General features: G+C 46.5%; 1 protein-coding gene across 4 annotated transcripts in view; it reads left to right on the plus strand.

Annotated features, from left to right (window-relative positions):
* The window catches only part of EME1 (essential meiotic structure-specific endonuclease 1), a 313,316-nt gene that overhangs the window by 363 nt on the left and 287,054 nt on the right, over nt 1–25,899 (plus strand). The gene's annotated exons all lie outside the window — the stretch shown is intronic.

The raw sequence follows: 25,899 nt of genomic DNA on the forward strand, positions 1-25,899 counted from the left end.
ATCAAAATTGAGGGGAGGGGCAAAGATAGAACAACGGAGCTGGGGTGACATCAAATTACAGACCTAACTGTTTTAAGTAAATCTGTATTTTATCAAGTTGGTGATAATAGTTTTGTCGTTTACTGATGTTCTTAGCATGTTGCATTTTATTTATAGGCACTAGGGTGCAAGGAGGAGAGAACAGCGTTTTAAACGAGGATGCAATAAGGGGTGCAGAATGAGAAGGGGACCAGAGCAATAAAGATATTGATAGAAGCAGTGCTTAAAGTGGGCCGGGCCCCGGCAGTCTCCAGAAAGTGGGGCTGAGCCGGGGCCCAGCCGGGGCCCCGTCCCACACAACATTGGCGGGATGCATTATTCCGTCGCGGCTGCCCGTCATAATGTCGGCCAAGCTGACAGAAGTGCCATCAGGGTCATCAGAGGAAGTTACTGTCCCTTTGTTTTCCTTCCCCAGGTCACTGACCCCCCGCGGGCTCTGTGATCTAATATGCAGATTAGATCAAGGAGCCCGCGGGTTCACAGAGGGTGAAAGACGCCTGGGGCTCAGTGATCCACAGAGCCCGAGGTGCCTTTCTCCGTCGGCAAAGCTTTATAAAAGATGCCTTGAACTGTGTACGTTTCAAGCCATCTTTTATAAAGGTAGAAATATTTCTATGTTTATAAAAGACGGCTTGAAACTTGCACAATTCAAGGCATCTTTTATAAAGCTTTGTGGATGCAGTGGCGTCCCCAGAAATGTTTTATAGGGGTGGCCTGATGAGGCCACAGGAAATCTTGGGGTGGCACACCAAAACAAACACATAACTTAATTTCAGGAAATCTATTATGCCTATGTAGTATATAGTCCAGTTGAAAAGAATGTATATATGAGAGTTAAGGAATTGCAGATTAATATAGTTCCATTTATTATTTAACTGTTAACAAATTAATTTATCTGATGCGCATAGACTAATACCAGTACAGTTAACATTTTGAGTTCCACAATCCTGTTTGTGTGAGACTTGTCCTTGGCCTCAAACCCTGGGATCATATATCTCTGGCCCTGAAATCTCTTCATTGGCTCCCAGTGGCTGCAAGTATTAAATTCAAGACCCTTTGCATTGTCCACAGGGCTTCCTGGGCCCCGAGTCCAAAATACCTTCAACTCTCCCTCCATATATACCTTCCCACTCGAGCTCTGCACTCCGCCACCTCCAACTCCAACTCCATCAGGGTCTGTCGTTTCGCCAAGCAACGAGTTGGTGGCATATCTCTTTCCTCAGCAGGGGCCTCCCTCTGGAACAGCCTCCCTGCCACTCTGAAACTTGAGGAGAACCATCTCTGGTTCCGGAAGCACCTCAAGACCTTCCTCTTTGCTTCTACCTTCTCTCCCCTGCTAATCTATCTGCTTTGGCATAATGCACCTGGTTTTCCACTGCTTTCGGGCCCAGGTCCATGCCCACCCAGCCACTCACCCACACTGCCCCTGGCAACACCTACAATTGGGTCTGTATCTGTTACCCTACAGTCCCCTTACCTGCACTACCAGACACCTATTGTCTGTGCTCAAAACCTGCACTTGCCACCTTGCTGGCTGCACTACCTTTTGTATTGTACCACTTGCTCAGCACTTTCCACTTTTCTCCTCTCCCTTGCACTTTCCCCCTTCGCTCCCCCTGCGTGTTCTCAATCTCACTGGGCCTCTGAAACACTTGTGTATGAGCACGAAACAAATAAAGTATCATATCATAGCCAGAGAATCCTCTAAATCCTCACTAACAAGTTTTTAATTTGTCTATCGAACATGGTGCACTCAGCAGGGTTTGACTAGAATACTAGATGTATCTTTCCATTGGACTGCATTCACGATGGGAATACACCCAGGGGTACATTTTAGGCATTGGTCACCACAAAAGAATCTTAGGGACGTCAGGTTGATGGTAAGATAAGGGTCTACCAAAAGGCTTATTTTTTGTTTCTGAAATGGCAGCTCTTCTGCTATCCCCGATTTAGCTTTCAGAATGTTACTTGTAAGTTTGAGCAACACATCTTTCCTTTACTATTTTCTGTTTCACTGAGAACACCACCCAGGTAAAGTCACTACCTGCCAGTGTACATAAAAAATCCCAGGCAGTTCAAAAGATAGACTTTCTTAGGAATACTCTTACTCTTCAGGTAGAGGGTGCGATTGTCCATAGGAATTAGCATGGCCATGGGCAGTCAGTGGGCTGGTAAATAAAACGCTCTCAAGTGCCCCTCCTCACAAGTCCTGTCCTTCATAATTGTACTCCGGTTCAATAGTTTCAGCTTACAGCAAAAATTCAAAATGGAATGAAGTAAAACTAAAGTAAAAGTGAACCTCTCTGTTCAGTTGCCCCTCTGATCCTTGGCTGCTCTGGTGAACTATCCTGTGGTCCTTGGCTCCCTTTCAGGTGAACCTTTGGTCCATCCCTCCTTTGGACTTTGGCTCTCTGGTGAGTTGGTGGCAGAAACAAGAAGCGAAACGCTTACATTTTCTGTCAGTCATACAATAAAGTACCTTAGCTACCTGAAAGGCACATAACCAGTGCATCACATAGCTGAAAAAATATCTAGAACGTTCATCGTACAGAGCAATATCTTTTAAGATCTTCAAACATCAATGTTGTAACAAAGCAATCTTGGCCTGATCCCTCTGCTACTGCATTAGCCCCCTACCCTATTACTTGCAGATTCTGAAGCTCCTAGAAAGTGTGAAAATGGCAGATGGTGTGCAATGAAAGACTCAATATCATAGCATAACAGGACATTGCAGAGTGTGGGGCAGTACTCTGGACAGCACAAGCAACTTCAGTGGCTGGGAGCAACAGGGGAGAACATGTAATGTTGGTTCAACCACAGTTAGTAAGCTATACTAGAAACTCTGGTGCACTGACTGGCTGGAGAGACGGTCTGCCTGTCAAATCAAGTGATTGGAGACTGGGGAAGGGCCAGTGCAGCAATCATGCAATGATATGTGACAGTATTGGAGCCACTAGCAGAGAAGCACCAGGGTACACCAATTTGTCCCGACACTTATTAAAACTGTCCTATTGTAAGGGCGAAACATAATCACTGATAAGCACTCCAATTTTTGCAGTTGAAGTCAAGGTGAGATTGCATTATCTGCCCAGGATCACACGCTTATGCTAAACAGTGAAGCAGGGATTTTAATCCACTCTCCAATTAGAAATAATAAAGATTTGTGAGTCGAGGCCTACAATAATACTGTCTTATCAAGTTTACTTGCAAAATACACAAATTGCATAATAAAGCATCATGACAACATAAATCCTTATAGCAGCATGTTGAGATATAATATCGGAGTACCTTTATTTTCCACGTCCTGAATGGAAAACTATAAGATGCAAAAGGCAAACTATCTATTTACCCACTTTATTTTCAGTGCTTTAAGACGCACAATATAAGAAGTTGTGTAGTAAACTCACTTAGGTTTGGAGATTCGTCACAAACCTCCAGCGTCTTATGTATGGTTTTAAGAAAATTCAGCTAAGGACATTAACGCAAACTTTACTTTTTGAGCAAATCAAGCTATTAGACATTATGGGTATGAACAAATATTTCAAAGGGTGCTTTATTGTGTTAGTTGCTTTAAGTGTCACAGATTAGCAAGGTGACTGGCAATTAGCTCAATGACGTTGCACGTGTGGTGTCTTGTATAGTTTCACTTCAGACTGTATCTCCAGACACACTTTGCATACCTCTTAGCTCCTCTGAAGTGCTTGCTTGCCTGCCTGGTGGAATCTCTCAGTGTCGCAGCCCAGGTCTCCTTTGCATGCAGTGCCACTGCCAATCCAAAAATATTGCACCTGGGCTGGCACAAGTTTGTCTGGGGTAGATGCTAGCTGCACCACAGTAGGGGCCCTCAGCCCTACTCCCAATTCGCCTCTACAGGGACTCACGGTTTTGGCACGTGCCGTGTCTTCTTCTATGCCCTTCTGGTGAATTATTCCTCAGCTCACCTCTTGTGCTTGCTTTGGGGCAGTTCTGCCTCTTCGATACCTGTTACAGTCAGATCTCTGCTAATAGTGCTGACACCCCAGAAAGCACCCAGGATCACTGTCTGTAGGCAGAAAGCCAGTCTCAATGGAAGGGGTGCCCCACCTTTGCCGTGTCCACTCAGGACGTAGTTGATGTTGTATGGCTTCACTCTGACAACTGTTTCGATCTTTTGAGGTGATCAGTCCACTCTCCCAGAGCCCCTCTGACTTTTGTGGTGTGCTGCTTCCCTCCTTGATTGAGTAAGCATCACCAGGTGGGTGTAGCTTTCTCGGATTCCATTCTATGATGAGTAGGCTGCAGCCTTGTAGATGTCAGACAGGCAGGCAGCAAATAATGCACACGCTAAAAGCTCCATAGGATTGGGTCATACCAGTTCCATCAATCCATTTTTGGAGGGTATTCTAGAGAGAGAGAGAGTGTAATATGCTGTAGCCTGAATGTTGTAGCACAGTCCTGGAGAGCTAGACGCGGTTCCTGAATGGGTGTTTTCTCTAAGCGATGGATCCCATTCATACATTTGCCAACCTCTTTCTCAGGAGGACGCTCCTCTCAGTATGTGTGGTAAATAGCCCCAGGGGAACGGGGGCCCTCCCCTGACTCCTCCCCCTTCATGCCGTACCATCCATGGGTAGAATCTCACATACAGGACACTGCGTGCCGCTCTCCGGGTCAGTGGGCCCCCGCCATATGTTTTGCTCTCTGGCGGTAGATTCAGAGCCTGATAGCGGTCCCGGGACAGCCCGCTGCGTACCCTGTCATGGAGCTGGAGCTTCTAGTCTGTCACCAGTGTCAGGTGCCGGGAGCCGGCAGCAAGAAACTTTGCCCCTGCTTTCAGCGCCGAACAAAATTCTGCTCGCACCCTCGGGTCATGGAGCACTCTCCTCTCTGAAGCTCCATAGATGCGGCGCTGCAGGCGTTGAGTGGGTCCTCAGCGCCCAGCTGCCATTTTGTTGAGTACGGGCCGAAGATTTTCAGTGGGCTGGTCCCACCGCTCCGTCAACCAATCTGAACAAGATTTATAGGCCAGCCATATGTTTAGGCACCACTACCTTACTTGTTAGCCGGAATTGGGCATGGGCTCAGATCCATGCAGCCTGAGGAGGAAACCTAGAAATAAACACAGCATGGCTGGAAGCGTGAGCCAAAGCAGAAATGCACGCATCCAGGCTCAGGCTGTGTTTATTTCCGGGCCCTCCTCCAACCCTGACTACAGACCATCGCGGGCGTTGGGCCGCGGTAAAAAAGCAGAATAAAATACTTTTTTCGCACTGAACTGGGCATGTTATTGTCCATGAACAGTTGAGTGCAAAAAAAAACCACTTTTTTTTTTTGGTTGCTTTTTCACAGGGTGGCCAATGGGGGGGCCTGCATTTTTATAAGGGTGGCCATGGCCCCCCCTGGCCACCGCTTGGAGGCGCCCCTGTGTGGATGGACAAAGCCATCTTGCGGTTTGTTTTGTCCGTCATCAACGCTTTATAAAAGATTCCTTGAATTGTTTACGTGTCAAGCCATCTTTTAGAAACATAGAAACATGTTACAAATATCTATGTTTATAAAAGGTGGCTTGAAAAGTACACAAACCATAGTAAGTTAAGCACACAAGTGTGCGTAAAATACTATGGTTTGTGCACTTTTCAAGCCACCTTTTATAAACATAGAAATATGTAACATTGCTATGTTTATAAAATATGGTTTGAAAAGTACACACACCATAGTAGTACGCAAACAGACATATAAATGCTGACATACATTTATATATTTGTTTGCGCACCTTACTATGATTTGTGCACTTTTAGACCATGCCCACAATGAAAGCCACGCCCCCAAACGAGGGCCCCCCTCAATTTCTTACCCCACTTAAAGCACTGGATAGAAGGTTTCCATTGATGATAAGCAAGAGGAAATATGAGCGAGAATGGGTCAGAGTGAGGGTAAGAAATAAAGTGTGTGAGAGGTAGGATGAGAGGGGGTAGGGAGTACTGTGGATTAAGGAATATAGGGTGTGGTGTGGGAAAAACTGATGTTCTGTGCACACTCGCCAGCCTTAGGTAAATATGCCATATATGTGATCACCAGCGCCTGTACACGTTCAGTGTTTACATTGAGCAGCAAACTCTACCCTACCCTGTGTGTTATGCGGATTTATAAAGTGCACCTTCGCCTTTTCCATAACTGTGTGGCACTGTGTGTTCACACAAGTCCCCTACATGCATGTACAGCTCACTCAACGCAAAGCTCTGTGCATCCTATGACCAAGTCCACTGTCACCAGCCCATCACACATTACTCTTTGTGCAATCACTGATCTCATGCTGTACATTTTGCATGCCCATAACCCCGCCTGTGTTACCCTATGTGCCTGCACTATGCAACAATCAAATTGCACAAAAAAGTAGCAGAGCTATGCCCCCCCCTGCCTACGCATTCCAACAACCCCATACTCTCTCTGGCTCCCCCCCAATAAAAGCCCAATATCTGTGCCCTGCCTTTCCTCCGCTCCATTCAGTTTTAGATCTGTACTATCCACGCTGAATTAAGCAGTGAACGAAAATGACCACCATGACTTTGTCATTTCACTCAGTTAAGAGGCATGCCAAGGACTACTACAGCCACCCTCCACGCCTATCACCCGCACACAAAGCTGTGCCTTTGAAATCTCACGTCAGTCGTGCCTAATTGCAGAAGACAAAAGCTAATCACTGCTCGGGAATGGATGTAATATCCCAAACAGGCTATTCAAAGAAACAACAGCACACCAGCGCCTGTGTGATAACTCAGCAAGATGTGACACGAGAGCATTTTCAGCAGGGCCTAATATCTAATACCCTTTAGGGGGGAAACGAAAAACAAAGGTGCCCTTCTCTCCCAACCAATAACAGTGCTCATGGTGACAAAATGGGTACAATGTTTGATTTTTCCAAAACGTGGAGGTACGTCATGCCCTTCATCCTTGATTGAGAGGTGGGAGGGGACAGACCAAAGCTGTTGCAAGCACGAACGAGTAGGGAAACCTAAAGCAGAATGCTTTAAATACAGTTCAGCAAGTTAGGCGACTGTTGCTGATATGCTACACGTTTTTGGCCGCCTATAAATCGTATGTCTTTTTTTCCCCCACTTCTGCTGCCAATGTGTTGTTTTTTTGACCTGGGCATGGGAATTTCTGCGCCTGTAGCGAAAATCAAAAGTTGGCATGCATGCCCGTACCTATGCCGTGTGCGCATTAACCGAGTCCTAGAGTGCTTACACCCTGAGTGTATCTGTCAGCTTCCCATGTACATTTGATCGACCAGCTATCGCAAGCCCCTTACACAAATACCTAACATTCAGCCTTGCCTTACGCATGTGTGCTTCATCTACCCTTTGCACAAACCGAGAACCCAGGTGGTGTTTGGCCCCGAGTGTCGTCATTGGGCATCCGCCTCTACATGTGCACGATGCATACTTTTGCTCCCACTGAGAATATGCCATGTGCTATTGCGAGAGAAAAAAAAGTGGCCATCAGTCCATTTTTTGGGCATCAAAATATCATTGCGCTTGAAGTACTGAAAGTAAATGACCTCTGTGACAAATATGTAAGCAAACAGATTTTTTCTTGATTGTTTTTGGTTTATTTAAACCTTTACAAAATATATTATCCATAAAACAAAACATATAAACATTCAATAGAAATTAACAAATAAAATTATCATTATAAAAGCTCAATACGTAAAACTTAAATTTCTGTAAAATTTTCTTCAGAAGTTCAAATTTCGTCATCAAACAATATTGCATATGTTTTTTTCAAAAAAGCATTCACTCCGATTTTCAATGATACCGGGTCACAATGTAACATGTTATGCCAAAGTTGTTCTCTATCAACATGAAGTGTGTTATTTACAAACTGAGAAAAATATAAAATTCTTTGCTAGATCAGTTTAGGCCATTCTAATAATGCATTAATGTCTCACCATTCACTTGGCAAAATCTACAGTATTTATAGTCAACAGAGCTGGGATAACGAATATTACAGAACTCCTGTGTGTTTAAAACATTTAAGCGAAATCGCATAGTACTATTCATAAAGGATTGAGAAGGATATTTAACAATGTATGTCAGGTATAGGATACCATTTCCAAAAAGATATAGCTTGAAAATACAATTTAGAGTTCAAAATCACAGCATTATTCTCCATCCAATCGAAGGATCTCATTATTTTTTTTTACCTTGGTTGGATTATCAATACGAATTTGGAGGCAAGAAACCATATTCAATAACATAATTTCTGCTTCCTTTTTCAGATTATACATAAATTGTTCTGAATTTTCATCACCAAATTCCGAGTACATCAAATCTTTGTCAATAATAGTACATTTTCTTAAAGAGACAACATTTTCTAGTTCTTATATCAAGGATTGTAAGCCAAATTCATAACAAATAATTTCGAGAGGAATACATTTTGGAAGAAAAAAATAAATTTCTCCATACAAGCGCCTCAATAGTAGTATTGTGATATCTCAGGAGGAAGAAATTCCCAGCCATGTGTTAATCTTGGCATCACTTTTATGCAATAAAGCTCGCTAGAGGGCCTCATCGATTGCTTTCCATATTTCCTTTCTATTACTTAAGTTGTTTCGAAGCAGCCACAGCCTTCAACCTTAAACAGTTTTAAAAAAAAAAAGTTGCTTGAGTATGCACTGGAGAAAGAATACCCAAGATAGCGTAGCACATGCTGTGATTTCATCCTTGTTCTTTCACATATCCTGGTAAACTTGGAGATATTTTATTTCTTTGACCAAGGTGCATAATGAGATTTTAACGGATTCATTTTTTAAGTTTCAATGCAGAAATTAAAATCTCACAGGTTTTAATTAGTTGCTGTAAGCCGATTTTTCGTACAATCAAGTAATAAAAAGTAGTCCGCATAGGCAACCCATTGTAGTCTCGTTAGGCCTAACTTTGGTGCTATTAAGCCACTGTTTTCAAATACTTTCCCAGCACCTGAGACATAAAATGAAAAAGGGTTGCATTAAAAAGGGTTGCAGCCAATATGCACCCTTGCTTGAGGCCATTATGGGTTTTTATTTCTTTTGACATCAGTCCGTCATTCATTCTTACCCTCATCTTGGTATTTGATTACAAATATATTATCATATCTAATAGACCTTTGTCAATCTCAAGTTCCATCAGCCTTCTCCAAAGAGTTGGTCTGTCGACAATGTCGAATGCCATCGACTGCTCCATTGAGGCAATATATAAAGGTTGTTTACCTTTCACCCACGCATTTCTCTGGAGGGAAGTTAAAAGAAGGCCACCGGCATCTGTCCCTATCTCTTTTCTAAATCATATATTTCTAAACTCAAGTATTCCTTTCACTTCAATACAGGCAACAATTTTTTCTAATACAATAGAAGAAAATACTTTGATTCTGTGTCCATCAGGGTGATTGGCCTTTAATTCATGGGACATAGACGGTTCCCTTTCTTAAACATTGCAAGAACATAAGAGGATTTCCAAGAGACAGGTGTTTTCTTAAGTGTGATGACATCTGTGAAAAGGACAAGTAGTATTCTAGCCCACATTGGAACATTTGGTCCCAGTATTAGATGCTTTAGAAATAGGGATTTATCTTGTTATGTAAGCAACTGAAACATCCAAGTTCCATACAAATGTTGAAGATTACATTACATTTAGTTCAGTGTCCGATATTTAATATAATTTTTCAAAGTATTCTGACCAAATGTTGTTTATAGGATTTATCGTCATTTGTATTTGTGTAACTTCTGTGCTGTTCAACAAAGACCAGAAGTTCCGCGAGTTGTGTCCTTTCATTGACATTAACATTTTCTCACTGTCTTTTTGGTGTAAGACAGCGCAATAATATATAACCATTTTTATATCGCTGTCTGCAATGTTTGATTTTTTTTTTGTTTAGTTAATGAAACTTCACCTCCTTGTTTAATTGTGTCTCTAATTTCTTTCCTTAGTAGAGCTTTCCGTTGTTTAATCTCTATCAAATATGGTTATGTTCCGTTATTAACTGTAGTAAATCATGATTGGTGAGGTTTTGCAACAGACAGCTGAGATGATCATGGAAATTATTTTTTCCTCTTACTTTCAAGGGAATTAGAGTTAAAGTCGTGTATCATCAGATTGGTAAACTTTTCGGTCCTATGCAGTGTCCATTTCACTCTAGTTTCCCTAACGTTAACCTTAGTGTTCTCGCAATATACCTTGCAACTTATTAAACTCTTAGTCCATTGCAAATGAATAGTGATCACTCAATGCTATCTATCTGTTGTATGTACTTCCATATCACCTGATCTCTCGTAAAGTTGGTCAGATGCAAATATATAATCAATTATGGATAACTCACCACAGGCTTTCCATGTTGCCCTGTTATTGGACATACGTTTTGGATCCCAGCTGTTAAGCAAAGGACAACCATAGTCCACCCCTATACATTTTGTTCCCATTTTTGGCATTAGTCACCCAGAGTGGCCAATGCCCATTCCATATCAGAGACAGTAAGCAAATGCTTATCTAAGAAGGAGGGCCAAATTCGTCTTCATTCTCTTTTGTCAAGGTTGAGAACAAAATGGAAAGCAAGCATGTAAATGTTACCATCTAGCGATGGGGAGCTCGAAGCTGTGGGGGTGTTCTAAATTCCGGGACAACAAAAATACTATCAGAACGTTTTAAGATTACTTCCCAACTGGAAGTGCCTAATAAGGTAGTCTATCTTTTTCGGAATCCTGTTTTTTGGAAGGTTGCTGCCTTTTTCTGGACTCGTATCGAAAAGCACGCTTAACTACTTCAGTTTCAACCCCCGGCGTCTTGTGTGGTTGTGCCTTTGGTGAAAAGCATGCCCTGTGTGTTTACTTACCAGCCACCTCCGTAGCCCTGGGTCTAGGTGGATCACTCTCTGAGCTCAGTAAGTCGGCTGCTCCTCACTGAGCGATCCCTCATTGTCAGTCCTGGACGATGCAGCTCCTCACTATGGTGTGTCACCCATTCCTGGGAGCAAAGTATCTCCCAGGGCTCATGCTATGGTCACATGGTTGTGACCTAGATAATAAAAGGGACTAGCCATTTCCAGCTAGTCAGTTGATGTAATCCTGCCTCCTGTGTGTGTTCTTGGCTGCAGCGTGATGCTGTCTGTGCAGTAGGCAGAGGGCTTGCTGCTGCAGGGCCCTACTACGTACCAGTGCCCCTGCTGGGCAACGCTGTATATGATTGTCCCTCATGGCATTAGTGCCCCTGCAGGTCAACTCTAGATGCGAGTGTCGCAGAGCCCCTGCTGGTCAACTCTGCATGTAGTCCCCGGTGCCCGCCCCTGTGGGGCAACTCCAGCACCATCTTGTGGTGTTGACCTGAGTGCCCCCAGGCCATGGAACAGCAAGTGTGTTCACGGGCCGACATGGCGTCCCCTGTCAACATCTGTCACCTGGTTGCCCCCAGCATGTCGGCTGGATGCCCCCAGCCTTGTGCCTGGCATAACATCGGCGACGAAGAGTTCGGGCCCCAGTGCCCTGTCGTGGACGCGGCATCTGCCCGACCGCCCTGGCAGTCTGGCGAATTCTGCTGGGCCCTGAGAGGCATCTGGGTCGTGTGAAAGTGGGCAGGGTGAGGTGAGGCCACGTGTGTGTGCGCACCTGGCACCCGAGAGGGACGCGCTCCATACCGGAGCTTTGGGAGGCGCTGCCAGCAGCCCCTGGAACCCTCATGAGAGGTACATACCGGGCCCAGCTGGCGGTGAATTGGAAAAAAAATGGAGTGGAGGAAAAAAGAAAGTGGCTGATGTGCAAGGGCCTGACACTGGCCATTAATACAGCACGCAAGGCAAGGTTATGGTAATAAGCCCTTTGAAGGTCCCTGGGCCATCGGTGGTGATTTGTTTTTAGACTGTGAGGTCGGAATTATCTGGCATGAATAAAAGGGAGGCATGCTGGCTGTGTGCTCCGCGTTGGAGCAATGTAATGCACATAACGAAGGTGCATGGCTGCCCATGCCCAATATCCAGTGGCAAGCCCCATGCGAGGGTGCACCTGACGTGCTGTCGCCAACATTGCGGGGCAACAGGGCAGTGACTGCGAAAGATGAAAGGAAGGAGCGGAAGAGGGTTCTAGCTCTTGCCAGTGCTTGTGCAGCCCCTGCAATCGGCAGTGTCCTGCAAGCAGCCGCTGCGGGAGGGGAAAGTTAGATGAGTGGCCTGTCATTCTGCCATCAGTACAAAGACGAGGTGGCCCCTGGTGCCCCCGGGTGCGGTTTTTCAGGTCCTCACCCCGTCATCTATCGACTAGGCCGAGGTGGCCCCTAGTGCAGCTTTGCAAGCCCCTGAACGGTGAACTGAACTGTCCTGAAAGATGTCAACGAAAGTCGGACTGGTATCCTGCGGACCCGCAATGGCGTAATTTTGACTCGGTAGCCATTCCCATGAAGGCCGGGAGCCTGCAGACCCTGGATTTGCTTAAAATGGCCCAGGCAATGGGCTATGTAAAGCTGTGATCATGTGTATTGTGAACGTGCTTTAAAAGGTGCCAGGTGCTAACGATGGTGGCATTCAGTAGATCAAGTTTCACTCACCCAGGTTAATAAAGGATTCGTTTTAATGTGGATTTTCCAATGTGTCAACAGCAATCCACCAACCCTGTCACCAAGGCTTAGCAGATGTGTTTATGTTTTCGGAAGTAGTGTGTGTCCCAACCTGACTTCTAATGTATGTGAACGTTATTTGCCCCTTGATAGCAAACATTACTGTTTGTGTCGTTTGAGTCAATGTCCAATGGTGTTTTGCATTTGTTTGTTCGTTATGGAAAAGGAAGAGTAGGAGCATGGTATCTCCCAGGGCTTGTGCTATGCTCACATGGTTGTGACCTACATAATAAAAGGGACTATCCGTTCTGGCTAGTCAGGTGATGTAATCCTGTCTCCTGCCTCCTGTGTGTGTTCTTGGCTGCAGCGCGATGCTGGCTGCACAGTAAGCAGAGGTCCTGCTGCTGCAGGGCCCTACTACATACCAGTGCCCCTGCTGGGCAACACTGTATATGATGGTCCTCCATGACATTAGTGGCCCTGCTGGGCAACTCTAGATGCAAGTGTTGCAGAGCCCCTGCTGTGCAACTCTGCATGTAGGCGCCGGTTGCCCGTCTTGTGGTGTTTGGCCTGGGTGCTCCCAGGCCATGGAACAGCTCGTGTGCTCACGGCTGACAGGTTGTTCCCTGTCAGCTGGGTGCCCCATGCATGTCGGCTGGGTACCCCCAGCTTTGGTCTGCTTGGCCTGCATGACTGCACTCACCGCAGCGTGAGACCGCACTCACCGCAGCGTGAGACAGCACTGGGCAGCAGACGAAGGTCCAGAGGTGGAGCCCGAGCACAGATGCAGCGTGAAATCAGGGGTGTCGGCCCCTGCTGGTCCTCTGTGCCGCTCTACTAGGCTCCTGGAGTTTATAACCTGTCACTGCCTCACTGGCAGGCTACAGACAAGAAATGGCACCCGGACATACTGTAATCGCACTCTGCCTCAGATATATTCCCTCCCACCACCGCAGAGCTTCGGGGGAGGAAACAAAAACAGATGACTCTGCTAGTCCAATGTTGAAAGTCACACATACGTGTGACATGTGTCAGTATTCCTGATTGGTAGAACGTACCTAATCAAACCACTGTTTTGTGTGTTGGCACAGCATTTCCAGTTTTCATGTCAACCACCAAGACTGCATCTTAGAACCCCTTCCTTCTTGTAGCAATGTTTTGGCGAAATCTGGCTGTTTATGCCACCAAAAAAGCGCCAAAACCAGAAAGGGGACAGTAAGCACGTTCTGAGTATGTTTAAGATAATAGAAGTTTTGCATCAAGTTACCCCTTAAACGTTACCTCATGTTCGACAGTTGCAAAAAAGCTCTCCAAAACACATCCAAAGGCATTTAGTATTACAAGTTTTACAGTGTTTGTTAGAGCAACACATTTGTTGCTCTAGCTTTAAAACACTGAATTAAACATTCATTAATAAAAGAAATTCATAGTCTGCAATCAACACCCACACTTCCCCATCATCAAGTACCTTCAAGATCCCCCATCATCAGGTCCAATCTACATCAACCTGAATGGCGGCACACCTGCTAAACTTGCATATAACAACTAGTTCAACTGTCTTCCTGAACGTGTCCATTCAGTGTTTTAAACAGATAACCCACATCAATGTTCCATCGAACCCTTGTTCATTATTTTAGGTTAAACAATAATATCACGTTTTTATCTAGCACGTCTAGCGGATGCCTCCCTCGTCTAAATAATGTAATATGTTTTATTACTCTATTTAACGGTAATGTAAAGTGATCCTGTACAGTTTATCTCTGAAATTTGAGGTGGACTTATCATGTGTGGTTTTGCCAGAGGGGTAGGCTATAAGGGAGAGGCAGGTGCTAAATTCGTGATGTTGATGAGTGTGGATCGGAAGTACCAGAGTGCTGGTATGGTTCTGTGTGGTTTGTGGCTTTGGCACATCGGTATGTGTTCTATCTAGAAGGAAGGAGAGCCCCTGGCAGAGCACAGTAGTATGTGATGAGCTAAAGGTGTAGCAGGCTGTGTGATTACTGAGCTACGACCCAAGGTTCCCGTGGTTGGTTTGGATGGTGTTAGCAGGCATACATCTGTGTATGTGTGATGGTCCTTGTGTGTAGTTTTAAAGGAGCTAAGAGATTGAAAGGTTGGGGAGGAATAGGTGGTTCAGGGCTCCTGATGAGTCCTATTAGAATTTAGGGTTATTTTTAATCCGTAGAGTTCAAGTTGTGCTGCATCCATCTTGATGAGTTGTTGCTATTCTGGGTTCCATATTGCAATGATTGTGGGGTGGTGCCCATGTCTTGTGTGATGGGGAGAAAACGTTGGTGTTATGCACAGGTGTATTGCACATGTCATTTAGGCTGACCTGAATGCATTCGTCTCCATTTCATCCTGGTTTGCAAGGTGTGTATGTGCTCTGATTAGCCTTTATGTCCAGGCTTGCAAAGGTTATTATGTTTTTAAAATCCAAGTGGTCCATCCATTGGGAGTTGGAGGACCATGCTGGTTCATAGAGGTTTAAAGTTAATGCTTAGTCTGGTCTTTAGAGGGTGATATGCTAGTTTGCTTGTTGCAGTCTAGTGAAAAGTTGGGATTTTAGAGATTTTCTGAAGAACAAGCGATTGTCCTCTGTGCAGAGTTGCCTGGGCATTGAGCTCCACAGCTTGGTTGATATGAAAGAGAAGGAACTCAGTTTATCAAGTTCTCTAGGATGAATGGCCCAGGCGGCTCTGGCAGAAATCAATTTTGGGACTTGAGGTTGCACGCAGTGGGAATGTTTAATTAGTCAGAAATCATGCAACCCGATATTTTTGGTTTGAAAGATTCTGCCCATAGTGCCCCTGCACTGCAGTCCGTTATGACTACCGAGTGAAGGGTCATTTCTCAAACTAGGAGTTTGACTAATTGTAAGGAACCACTTGGTTCAGGGCTCAAAATACCCATGGAACCTACAACCTGCCATGCAATCTGAGGTCCACCTTGGAAGAAGAGGTCATTCGAGCATAAAGGCTTAGGCGGCTACGTATTCTGTGTAGGTGGGTTAGCTGCATGGGGGGAAAAAACGTTGCCAAATATTGAAAATACAGTAGAAGTGGGTGAGGTTGGTGGGGATGAGAGAGACGGGACATGAAGGGAAAGGTTTAGATTTAGGTGTAGCTTGCAATTTCTGTGCCTAATATGGATGAGAGAAGCTTTCATTTCTAACGCCCAGTAACTCGTACTGCACTAAACCTAATTTTTTTGTTTGAGCTATTGGGTGGCGCTTTAGCATATGAGTAAAGATTGGGAGAAATGGCATTTGAGGAGACTCACAAAGCTTAAAGGTGTTGTTTGATTATTTGCCCACCCATTGAATCCCCATGGCCCTGCTAATCCCTATGGCCAGTTCCTGCCCCTCCCAAAAACACCTCCTCATGCAAACCCTTTGACCACGCTTTATTCGAGCCTTACCATCAAACGTTGCACTCAAAGTTTCTGCAAGTGTTTTTTCAAAGCAGTCTTCGAGTTTATAACTTAATTGGAGTTGTAAACCCACTGCAGTTGCAATCACAATGTCTTTACCAGTTCTGGATTGTCCTTCACTGAAGTCCTGTTAAAAGCAAGGATTGGCACAGCCAAAATGTTTGGCTTTTGTATAAGTATTAGGAATGTGCCAGGCGCTGTTATTAGATGACCAGTTACACACCATTTTGCACCTGCTACCATCAATAGCCAGTTAATACCACTACGGCAATGCCTGGCAAGTGCCTTTCCCATGCCAACACAAAATCCCAAATTTTTGTCATCGCTAATGGTTGTTTCTGTTGTTGCCGGGGCGTACTTGCAATTACCCTGGCTATGCAGCAATTCATATTATATTTTGTTAGCCGCACCCTCCCACCCCAGTCTACACTTAAAGATTTCAGCTTTAGTGGTATGAGGGTTGACTAGCGTGACCAAATAGCTCAATGTCACTGAGAAACGTTTTTCCAGCGCCTTTGTAGTCCTGGAAATTTCCCAATAGTCTGAAGGATTGGATAGGGGGCACAGGGCACAGTACTCGCCCTTCTCTGCTTCTTTACACCATGTGTACTATGCAGAACGAAAGCTCTAAGTTCACTGAAAGGGGTCAGATGATCAAGCCCTTGCTTTCAGCACACTAGCACACATTATTTTGTTTTCTTGTACAGTAATTGTAGTTTAGTTTCACACTATAAAGCCAGGTTTATACGTACCATATTGCAATGCAATAACTGGTAGCGATGAGAACTGGTAGCCTAGCACACCTGACATGCGCTAAATTGAGATCTTTAATTTTGCCACTGAGTTAGACAACTGATAGTCACCTGCTGTTGCTGTATGCAGGCATGCAGCTTGTTTTAATGCATGTGGTGCATACAAGCAAGAGGTTTCATACCTTATCTTATAATATGCATCCTGTCTTTTGACTATATCCTGATTAAGACTGTAAACGTCAATGCAGATCCTCTGTGCTGGACTTTTTTCTAACTTACCACCCCCGGGTAAAGCCATTCTGACGGCTGAACTGGCTCGCTCGTTTCTTCTTGTAGCATTTACTTTAAGTGATCTGCAGTGCTGTTCTGGCTGTGGCAGGTACTAAACAAAGTTTGTGTTTCAATGGGATTTCCCCCAACTTTCACAGTATTTGATACACATAGTCCTTGACACACCCTAATTATTCAGAAAGTACATTTGACATGTTTTTTCATCGGTTATGAAAGCGGTTGTTACCCCCAGTTGATCTTTTCTGGAAGGTCAAAATGTTCTGGATCCCCGTCAAATGGGATTTTGCCATTTGATGGGGGCAGTCAGTTTGGTTAGCAGCACTGGATGACATTACCATGATCAGGGACAGGCAGGCCTTATTTTATTGGAGCTGTCTGCCGCTTTTGATACCATTGATCATGGGATTTTGGCATCCAGTTTGCAGGCTACATGGATGTCGGGGCCAGTCTTGGACTGGTTCTGCACTTTCTTGTCTTCACGGGTCCAAATGGTTTCTCTTCCTCCTAGTAGTCCTAACCAGTGGCTGTGACTTGCAGGGTCCCACAGGGCTATGCCCTGTCCCCGCTGCTGTTTTTTCTCTTTGTTTTGTAAATTGAATTTGATTTCAAGATAGCATGGAAAGATACAAACAAGCTGGGGGTATTTGCCCTTGGCACGTGTTTCTAACACAGTATCTTTCAACTGTTCTTCCCTCCCCACCCCCAATCATCCTTAAGACACATCCCCTGTACATGAGAATTCCAGCCCGGAATATACAACTCCAACATAGAGAGGTTGAGTATGCTTAACTAGAGCTTTGTGTGCATCATGAACCACCTCCTGCCTTGGCCAGGACAGAATGAGACCAAACAGGTTAGTTGCACGTCACCTTTCTCTACCCAAAACAGTTGCATAATTGCTGCCATTCCCCCTGAATGTCTGCACTTCCACCATGGATTGCTGCAGTGATCTTTTCCATAAGGTGATTGTCCGTTGCTGTGTCGGACCATTCCTTCAAACTCTGGTGTTTCCTTCTCTTCCAGTGTCTTGTGAGGTATGACCTTGCAGCTAATAACACAAAATGATTCCTATGCGGCAAGGTGTGCCCTTGCCCCTCTTGTTTGTCCAAACCAAAAAGTACCAACATAGGTTCCAACACCTATTCCCTCCCTCCCCACATCGTTAATCCATCGCAGGACCTCAGCCCAATACACCCCACCACATGTGCCAATAATCAGCTCTGTCCCCACATCCATGCCAGCACAGAGGGCTCACTTTAGGGAACATCTTAGAAAGCGGCACCGGGTCATATTGCCACCGGTGCAGTAACTTCACGCCATGGAGTTTAAACTGACAGGCCATTGATGTTTTGAAAGCCATCCTACACATTAACTGCCAAGGTGTACGTTAAGTCCAGGCCCAAGGTCCTTTTGCCACCTCAGCCGGACTCTCCACTGAGCCCCCCCAACAATGCCCTATAGAGTAGCAGCCTGGGACCCTTCACCTCGGTGTGTCCATCGAGCATCTTCTCTATGGGCGTGAGCACTCTTTGGATCCGATCTCTCCAGTTCTCTGCGGTGAAGACCACTTTCAGCCTGAGGTAGAGAAGCACAGGCAACCTTCCAACACCCAAACTGGCTTCCAACTCCTGCATCCCTATGAATCTCCCTTGCACCCACAGTTGAACGATCCTGGATAATCCTGCCTCAAACCATGTCTGGTATCTCTCTGGTTCGGGTATCTCATCCGGCACTGGGGGGTGTGGGGGGAGCAAATATGACTCCTCAGAGGACCATGGTGTGACTCCTCGTGCTCGGGCTCCCTTACCCCACACATCCCAGTAAACTCCCAGGAACAGGCGCTCTCAGATTCTCCTCGGGAGCCGGCCCCTTTGGGACCCAGAGGCTCTCCCCCACTGTGGCCGGGCGCATGTGATCATTTTCAAGGTAGACCCACTGTTTATCCGGGTCCTATCGCCGGTGTGGTACCATTGCTCTCATTTGTGCAGCTTTGTAGTATAGCATCAGGTCTGGGAGCCCACTAACATCCCCCCCCCCCGTCCCTTCTGTCCTTGGACATTATCAGGGTATCATATCCCACCCTTGGTTTATGGCCTTGCCAAAGGAACCGCACCATCCGGGATTTGGCCTCCCGCAGGAGGTCCTCGGGGCCCTTATGGGTAGCATCTGAAACAGGTACAGTACTCTCGGCAGAAGGTTCATTTTCAGGACGTTCAGCCTTCCCATCCATGAAATCTGCCCCTTACCCCAGCTAATCATGTCACTAAATAGTTTGGTAAAAAGAGGGATAGGTTGGCCACCCGGGGGCACACGGATGCTCTCCTCTTTCGTGTGAGCTCTGCGCCTCAGATCCAGAAAAGCAGTGAGAGCCCCCATTGTTTGAACCCACCCCCAAGGCCAAAAAGTGCACGAATCAACGTCGGAAGGGGCCCCCCTCCAACTGGGCGAAAGGTGGAGGAAAATCTGACCAGATCTCACGAAGAAATTCGCTTTTTAAGGGACGATGCACGGCTACGCCACGTGAGCTGTCTTCGGCGAGATAGCATACTGCGGTCCCATCTCGCGGAACCCTGCGGTGGATCTGTGGACCCCCACAGTGCGACCCGCATGAAGGGAGGCATATTTGAGGAGTGGGAGGAACGCGTTGGACCCAACAGTGACGGGGTGAGTGCATGACTCTCAAAAGAGCAGGAACAAGGCGGTGGCCTGGATATGACAGTTCCGTGTCCCGCATGCTCTCCCAGCCTCCGACGCTGCGTCCCTCAGAGCGCTCCCCATACCAACGCGCTCCAGTGGGCCCCTGCCAGGGTGAAAGCGCCACCCAGCTAGACCAGGGAGGAGGAAGACAATCGGAGCGGGGACTGGGCTCGGACAAACCATGATGTGCATAAAGATCCCAACAGCGCGTAGGAAGGCCTATTCCACTACTAGCAGGAACGAACGGTGACTGTCGCTGCTAACCCACGGGCTCCCACGTGACCCCAATGATAATACGCATCTGATCAAATGCAAGAGGTCACTTAATCTGAACACAACATAAGCTTTACAGTGGGGTCTGAGGGGGTTCATCTCAAGAGGGAGCCCATACTTACCAAATCAATGGACACCTATTAGGACTACAACACCCCAGCAACCCAAAACAAGCGCCACCGAGTCTCCCCCTCTGAGGGCAACTGACCACGGCTCTGCTCTCCACGCAAGCCGCGCACTCAAGTGAAAAAGGCGACACCCAACAGCGCACTGGGCTATTATGGACGGCATTACATATCCTAGACGGGCTAAGACACCACTCTTGGCCTGACGTCCCTAAAAGATATGCCCCATCTCCTGGAATCGTACTGAGGACATCCGGGTTTGAGGTCCCACTTGTGGAGCATTGACTTGGCTAATGCTGGTGCGCAAGGGGTAGAGGAATCAATAAAGGGTTAATAGAACACGTGGAGAGTGTGCAAAGACTAGGTACCAGAGCTAATGCTACAGAGACACCAACCACTTTGCTCCTAACCCAGCAATTAGTAGACACTAGTTCTCATGATAACACCATAAGAAGTCCGTCATGGGGAGACGGAAAGAGCTGCCTGAACCCAGAAACCACTGAGAGCACAAATTAGCCCTACTGAAAGGCCCTGGTACTCCAGCTTTTAATCCTGACATTCTCAGAATTTCTAAGAGATGCCATAGAGCATGGGTGCACAACATACGGCCCGCGGGCCAGTTGCGGCCGCCATGCTCTTTTGTCCGGCCCGCGAGGCACAAAGACTTTCCTAATGGAAGGCGGCCCGCGGCCGCCCTCCATTAGGAAAGTCTTTGTTGTCTTCCGGGACGGACAAAACACTGGCCCTCATTGGCTCAACACACACCCACCACGTCGCTCCTAGGAGCCACGTAATGCATGTGTGCTGCACCAATGGAGGGCCAGCACTACGGCTGGCGTGGTCCATCAGCCTTGGACCACGCCAGCCGTAGTACGATTCCAGCGTTCCAGGTTACCTGCCGCTTACCTGCCTTCCAGCACGTCTCCGGTAAGTGGTCTGTTTGTGTGTCGGGTTTGTTTTGCTTTGTTTGTGTGTGTATGTTGCGATGGGGGGTGGGGGTGTGTCGGATGTGTATGAATGTTTGGATTTGAATGTATTTTGTGTGTATGTTGAGATGCGGGGGTGGAGGGTGTGTCAGATGTGTATGAATGTTTGGATTTGAATGTATTTTGTGTGTATGTTGAGATGCGGGGGTGGGGGGTGTCGGATGTGTATGAATGTTTGGATTTGAATGTATTTTGTGTGTATGTTGAGATGCGGGGGTGGGGGGGTGTCGGATGTGTATGAATTTTTGGATTTGAATGTATTTTGTGTGTATGTTGAGATGCGGGGGTGGGGGGTGTGTCGGATGTGTATGAATGTTTGGATTTGAATGTATTTTGTGTGTATGTTGAGATGCGGGGGTGGGGGGGTGTCGGATGTGTATGAATGTTTGGATTTGAATGTATTTTGTGTGTATGTTGAGATGCGGGGGTGGGGGGGTTGTCGGATGTGTATGAATGTTTTGATTTGAATGTTTTTTGTGTGCTGAGTTGGGGGGTGGGGGTTCGGGTCTGTATGGGTGCATGTTTGTGTGTGCGCTGAGTTGGGGGGTGGGGGGTTTGGGTCTGTATGGGTGCATGTTTGTGTGTGTGCTGAGTTGGGGGGTGGGGGGGTTTGGGTCTGTATGGGTGCATGCTTGAGAGTGTGTGTGCTGAGTTGGGGGGGTGGGGGGTTTGGATTGGGGGGTGTGGGGGGTTCGGGTCTTTATGGCTGCATGTTTGTGTGTGTGCTGAGTTGGGGGGTGGGGGTTCGGGTCTGTATGGGTGCTTGTTTGAGAGTGTGCTGATTTGGGGGGGTGGGGGGTTCGGGTCTGTATGGGTGCATGTTTGTGTGTTTGCTGAGTTGAGGGGTGGGGTTTCGGGTCTGTATTGGTGCTGGTTTGTGTGTGCTGATATAGGGTGTGGGGGGGTTTGGTTGGGGGTGAGGAGGCCATGGGGCATAGTGTTTGGTTGGGGGTGAGGGGGCCATGGGGGGTGGGGGGTTTGGTTGGGGGTGCGGAGGCCATGGGGCATAGTGTTTGGTTGGGGGTGAGGGGGCCATGGGGCATAGTGTTTGGTTGGGTGTGAGGGGGCCATGGAGCATAGTGTTGCACTCCAAGAGTGAACCCAATAATCAAGCTAAAACGGGCACAGTTAGGAGATGTTCATCTTTGGCTTTTTGAGGAAACCTGACTCAACGAAGGCCATACTCCTCTTGGGCAACCCAAATAGCAAACTGTAGCAGTCCAAAATAACGGCATGTCCAATCTAGGGTCAATAATATATATATAAGTTAATTAAACAGGCAAGATACAATAACTAAATATAAATAAATTATAACAATGGAAAATGTGTAGTACAAAATCTAAGTTTGAAATGCAAATAAAAATCGTTACCCATCAAAAACATTCTTTTTCCATGTGTTTAGTACAAATTGGGGGTTTAAAAAGCCTCCTGCCACGCCCCGCATACCGCCCCGCCCACATTTACTTTTCGGCCCACTATAGCCTTCATGTAAGGTACTTTCGGCCCTCTGTCAAAATCAGTTGTGCACCCCTGCCATAGAGCAATATCTAGGGTATATGAACGCACAACAAAAGGTGGCTATCTTTGCTTACGCTCCATCTTTTCACCGCACCAGCAACTCCAAAATGGCAACCACAGCGACCGTAAATGGTGAAACAGCTTCCACAAAGGGGGACATTGCTGCCCTACTAAGTGAAATAAAGAGCATGGGGGCCAATATAGGCGGGAAAATTGACAAGATTACACAGCGTCTAGACAATATGGAGGACGGGTTAGACGGAGTTGAGAACAACCAAGTCTCGATAGACCCCCTAGAGACACAGCTGGAACATAGAACTGATCTGGAGCGGAGGGAAGAATATTTTAAGCTTAAAATGGATAATTTGGAAAATCGAGAAAGGCGCAACAATTTACGCTTTTTTGGTATTCCGGAACAAGAGGGTGAAACGGAGGAAGATCGTAAGAAAACACCCCACGACATCATTAAGCTCCTATTTGCCGAAGACGCAATCGACAAACCCAAAACTGAATGAATTCACAGAGCTGGAGGCCCCCCAGGTGGTCCAAGATCCGTCCTTGCCCGCTTCCACCGCTACCAGGACAAGGCCAGCGTGCTGGAGAAAGCGAGGGGTGGAGGTGCGATTACTCTCGGTGGAGCACAGATAACACTATACCAAGACCTAGCGTCCCTGACGCTAGCTCTCAGGAGAATGTGCGGACCCCTCACAAAATGGCTGAAGGAACGGGACACTCACTATAGATGGGAGGGGGGGGGGGTACCTCTTCTTCCTCTCCTTTGAACATGGTGGCTCAAAGATCAGGCTAAGATCGGAGAAGGAGATAAAAGCTTGCATATCAGAGCTGGTTGAATCACACAGACAAAGGGATGATCGAGATGACTCGACAAGGGATGGAAGAGAATGGCGCATTCAAGGTCCAAGGAGAAAGCTGGTGAAAGGCTCAAGAAAATATCGAAGAGGCAACAGCTTTCCAGAAGGGGACAATTGGGCCGTAGCAGACTCAAGACATCCAAGCAAAATTGGCTGTAAAGCTCAAGCTTTGACTACTGGTTTCTAGACTGACATTGTGACCCATGTTTTGTTTCGAATTATATGTTTGGAACAGGGGAGAAAGTGGGGGCTCATTTCTGTTCTGATTTTATTTTCGCAAGGGACCGTGAGGTAACAGTCTCTGCTGGTGGTTCGTTGTCGGGCCAGTGCTTTCAACTGGACTCAATCGGACACCACCAAATGGGGAGAGGGAGGGAGTGAGGGTGGGTAGAGGGAGGGAGCAAAGGACTCGAGGCAAGGGGAAAGGCAAAAGCAAAATCTTCAGAGACAGAAGACGAGGGAAATGAAGTGTGGTTTGTTGAACAGATGGCATGTTGGTGGTTGCGGCTTAAGATCGTGTACCCTCTGATATTGTATAATGATGACTACCGCTGAATCAGGCAGAAGGGGGTGGGAACGCTTAATGTCAAGGGGCTCAACTCACCAACCAAGAGATTTCTGGTATTTAGAAAGTTTCGTAGAGCAAACATTTACATCCTCCTTCTACAAGAGACCAAATACATGAAGGGAGATGAGAGGCTGGACCTTGCGAAACGCATTGATATAGAATTCTGGGGCTCTGGACTGCTGAGAAAGGTGTGGGGGGGGGTGAGAATTCTCATCAGGAAGGGAATAGACTTTTAAGTCACCAAAACCTGGTAAGATACAGAAGGTGGAGCCCTATTGGTAACGGGATCTATTGGAAATGTGAAGGTGATAATTGCCACAATCCTAATGTAAGTCAGGTTAGATTCCTGTCTAAAACAATCCCCCAAATAATCCTGGAAGCCACAAGGCACATCATTCTAGGCGGGGATTTCAATCTATAGCCAGATCCTACCTTGGATCGGAAGGCTGGTAATCCTGCCACAGATGATAGAATTAAAGGAGAACGTAATGAGTTTGCAGACATGATGCAAGTGTATGTGATGAATGACGTGTGGAGAGGGATGCACCTAGATGAACGAGGTTATACCTTTTACTCAGCTCCGCACAACACCTTCACCCAGATTGACTATATTTACTTTTCAAGAGAGCTATATAACATCACGACACACACAGAGATTACTCCAATTACATGGACAGATCACGATATGGTCATTGCTGACACACAGTGGGAACACCTACCAGTTATGGGAGGTAAATGGAGATGTAATGAGGCCTTATGGAAGGACCCTGTCTTCAAGACTGAAATGGAAGCAGAGATTGTTGAATACTTTAAAATGTACAACACCGGGGAGGTCTCCAAACAGGGGGTGTGGGAACCAGGGAAAACAACCTGGAGAGGTGATAAGGGAAGGGGCCCCTAAGAAAGGGGAAAGATCTCTGATTGAAAATGGACTCAGGGGGGAGATATGCCAACTGGATAAGGAGGCTAAGGAAGGTGACACGATGGACCCTGACAAAATTAGCGAGGCGAAAAGGAAAAGGGAAGAACTTGGCCTAATAGAACACAATCGGACAGTGCGTAAATTGCACCAGCTGAAACAAACATTTTATGAAAAGGGGGTCAAAGCTGATGCACTGCTAGCTGCCAGACTAGGAACAACAGGCAGAGTGCAGGGTGCTAGAGATAGCTGATGAAAGGCCCAATCCAGTGACAAGCAAATGCACCATCCCCGAAGCCTTCGCTGCCTTTTACGAAACATTGTATACCGTGCAGGCGGACCCAGCCATGAATGGCATAGATAATTATCTTACTAGTATCTACATTCCCAGGATAGCAAACATCGACTCGGCACATTTAGAATCTCCCATAACAGAAGAAGAAATACAGAACGCAATAAAAAGGTTGACACCAGGTAAATCTCCAGGTGAAGACGGATATACGTCCGGCTTCTACAAATCCTTTAGTACTTGCCTCATACCATTCTTGGTTGAACTATTCAACGAGATTCTAGAATCAGGAAAGGCTCCAGACTCCTTTGTTAGAGTGCTCATAACGGTAATCCCCAAAGAGGGAAGGGACCCCAAAAGCTGTGGATCGTATCGCCCCATATCTCTACTTATGTAAATGCACACGGGTACTAGCTGCTAGACTGGAGTGAGTGGCTCATTCATTCTGACCAGGTGGGTTTCATAATCTGGAGACAAGGAGCAGGATACCATGCGTAAAACCCTGCACCTGGTCAATGCCTCCCAAGTATGAACAATGAGCCTGCCCCGCTCTCCATAGACTCGGAAAAGGCCTTTGATAGGGTGGA

This window comes from Ambystoma mexicanum, chromosome 3q (assembly GCF_040938575.1).
Source record: "Ambystoma mexicanum isolate Mex_15411 chromosome 3q, UKY_AmexF1_1, whole genome shotgun sequence".
In the NCBI taxonomy this organism is placed as follows: domain Eukaryota; kingdom Metazoa; phylum Chordata; class Amphibia; order Caudata; family Ambystomatidae; genus Ambystoma; species Ambystoma mexicanum.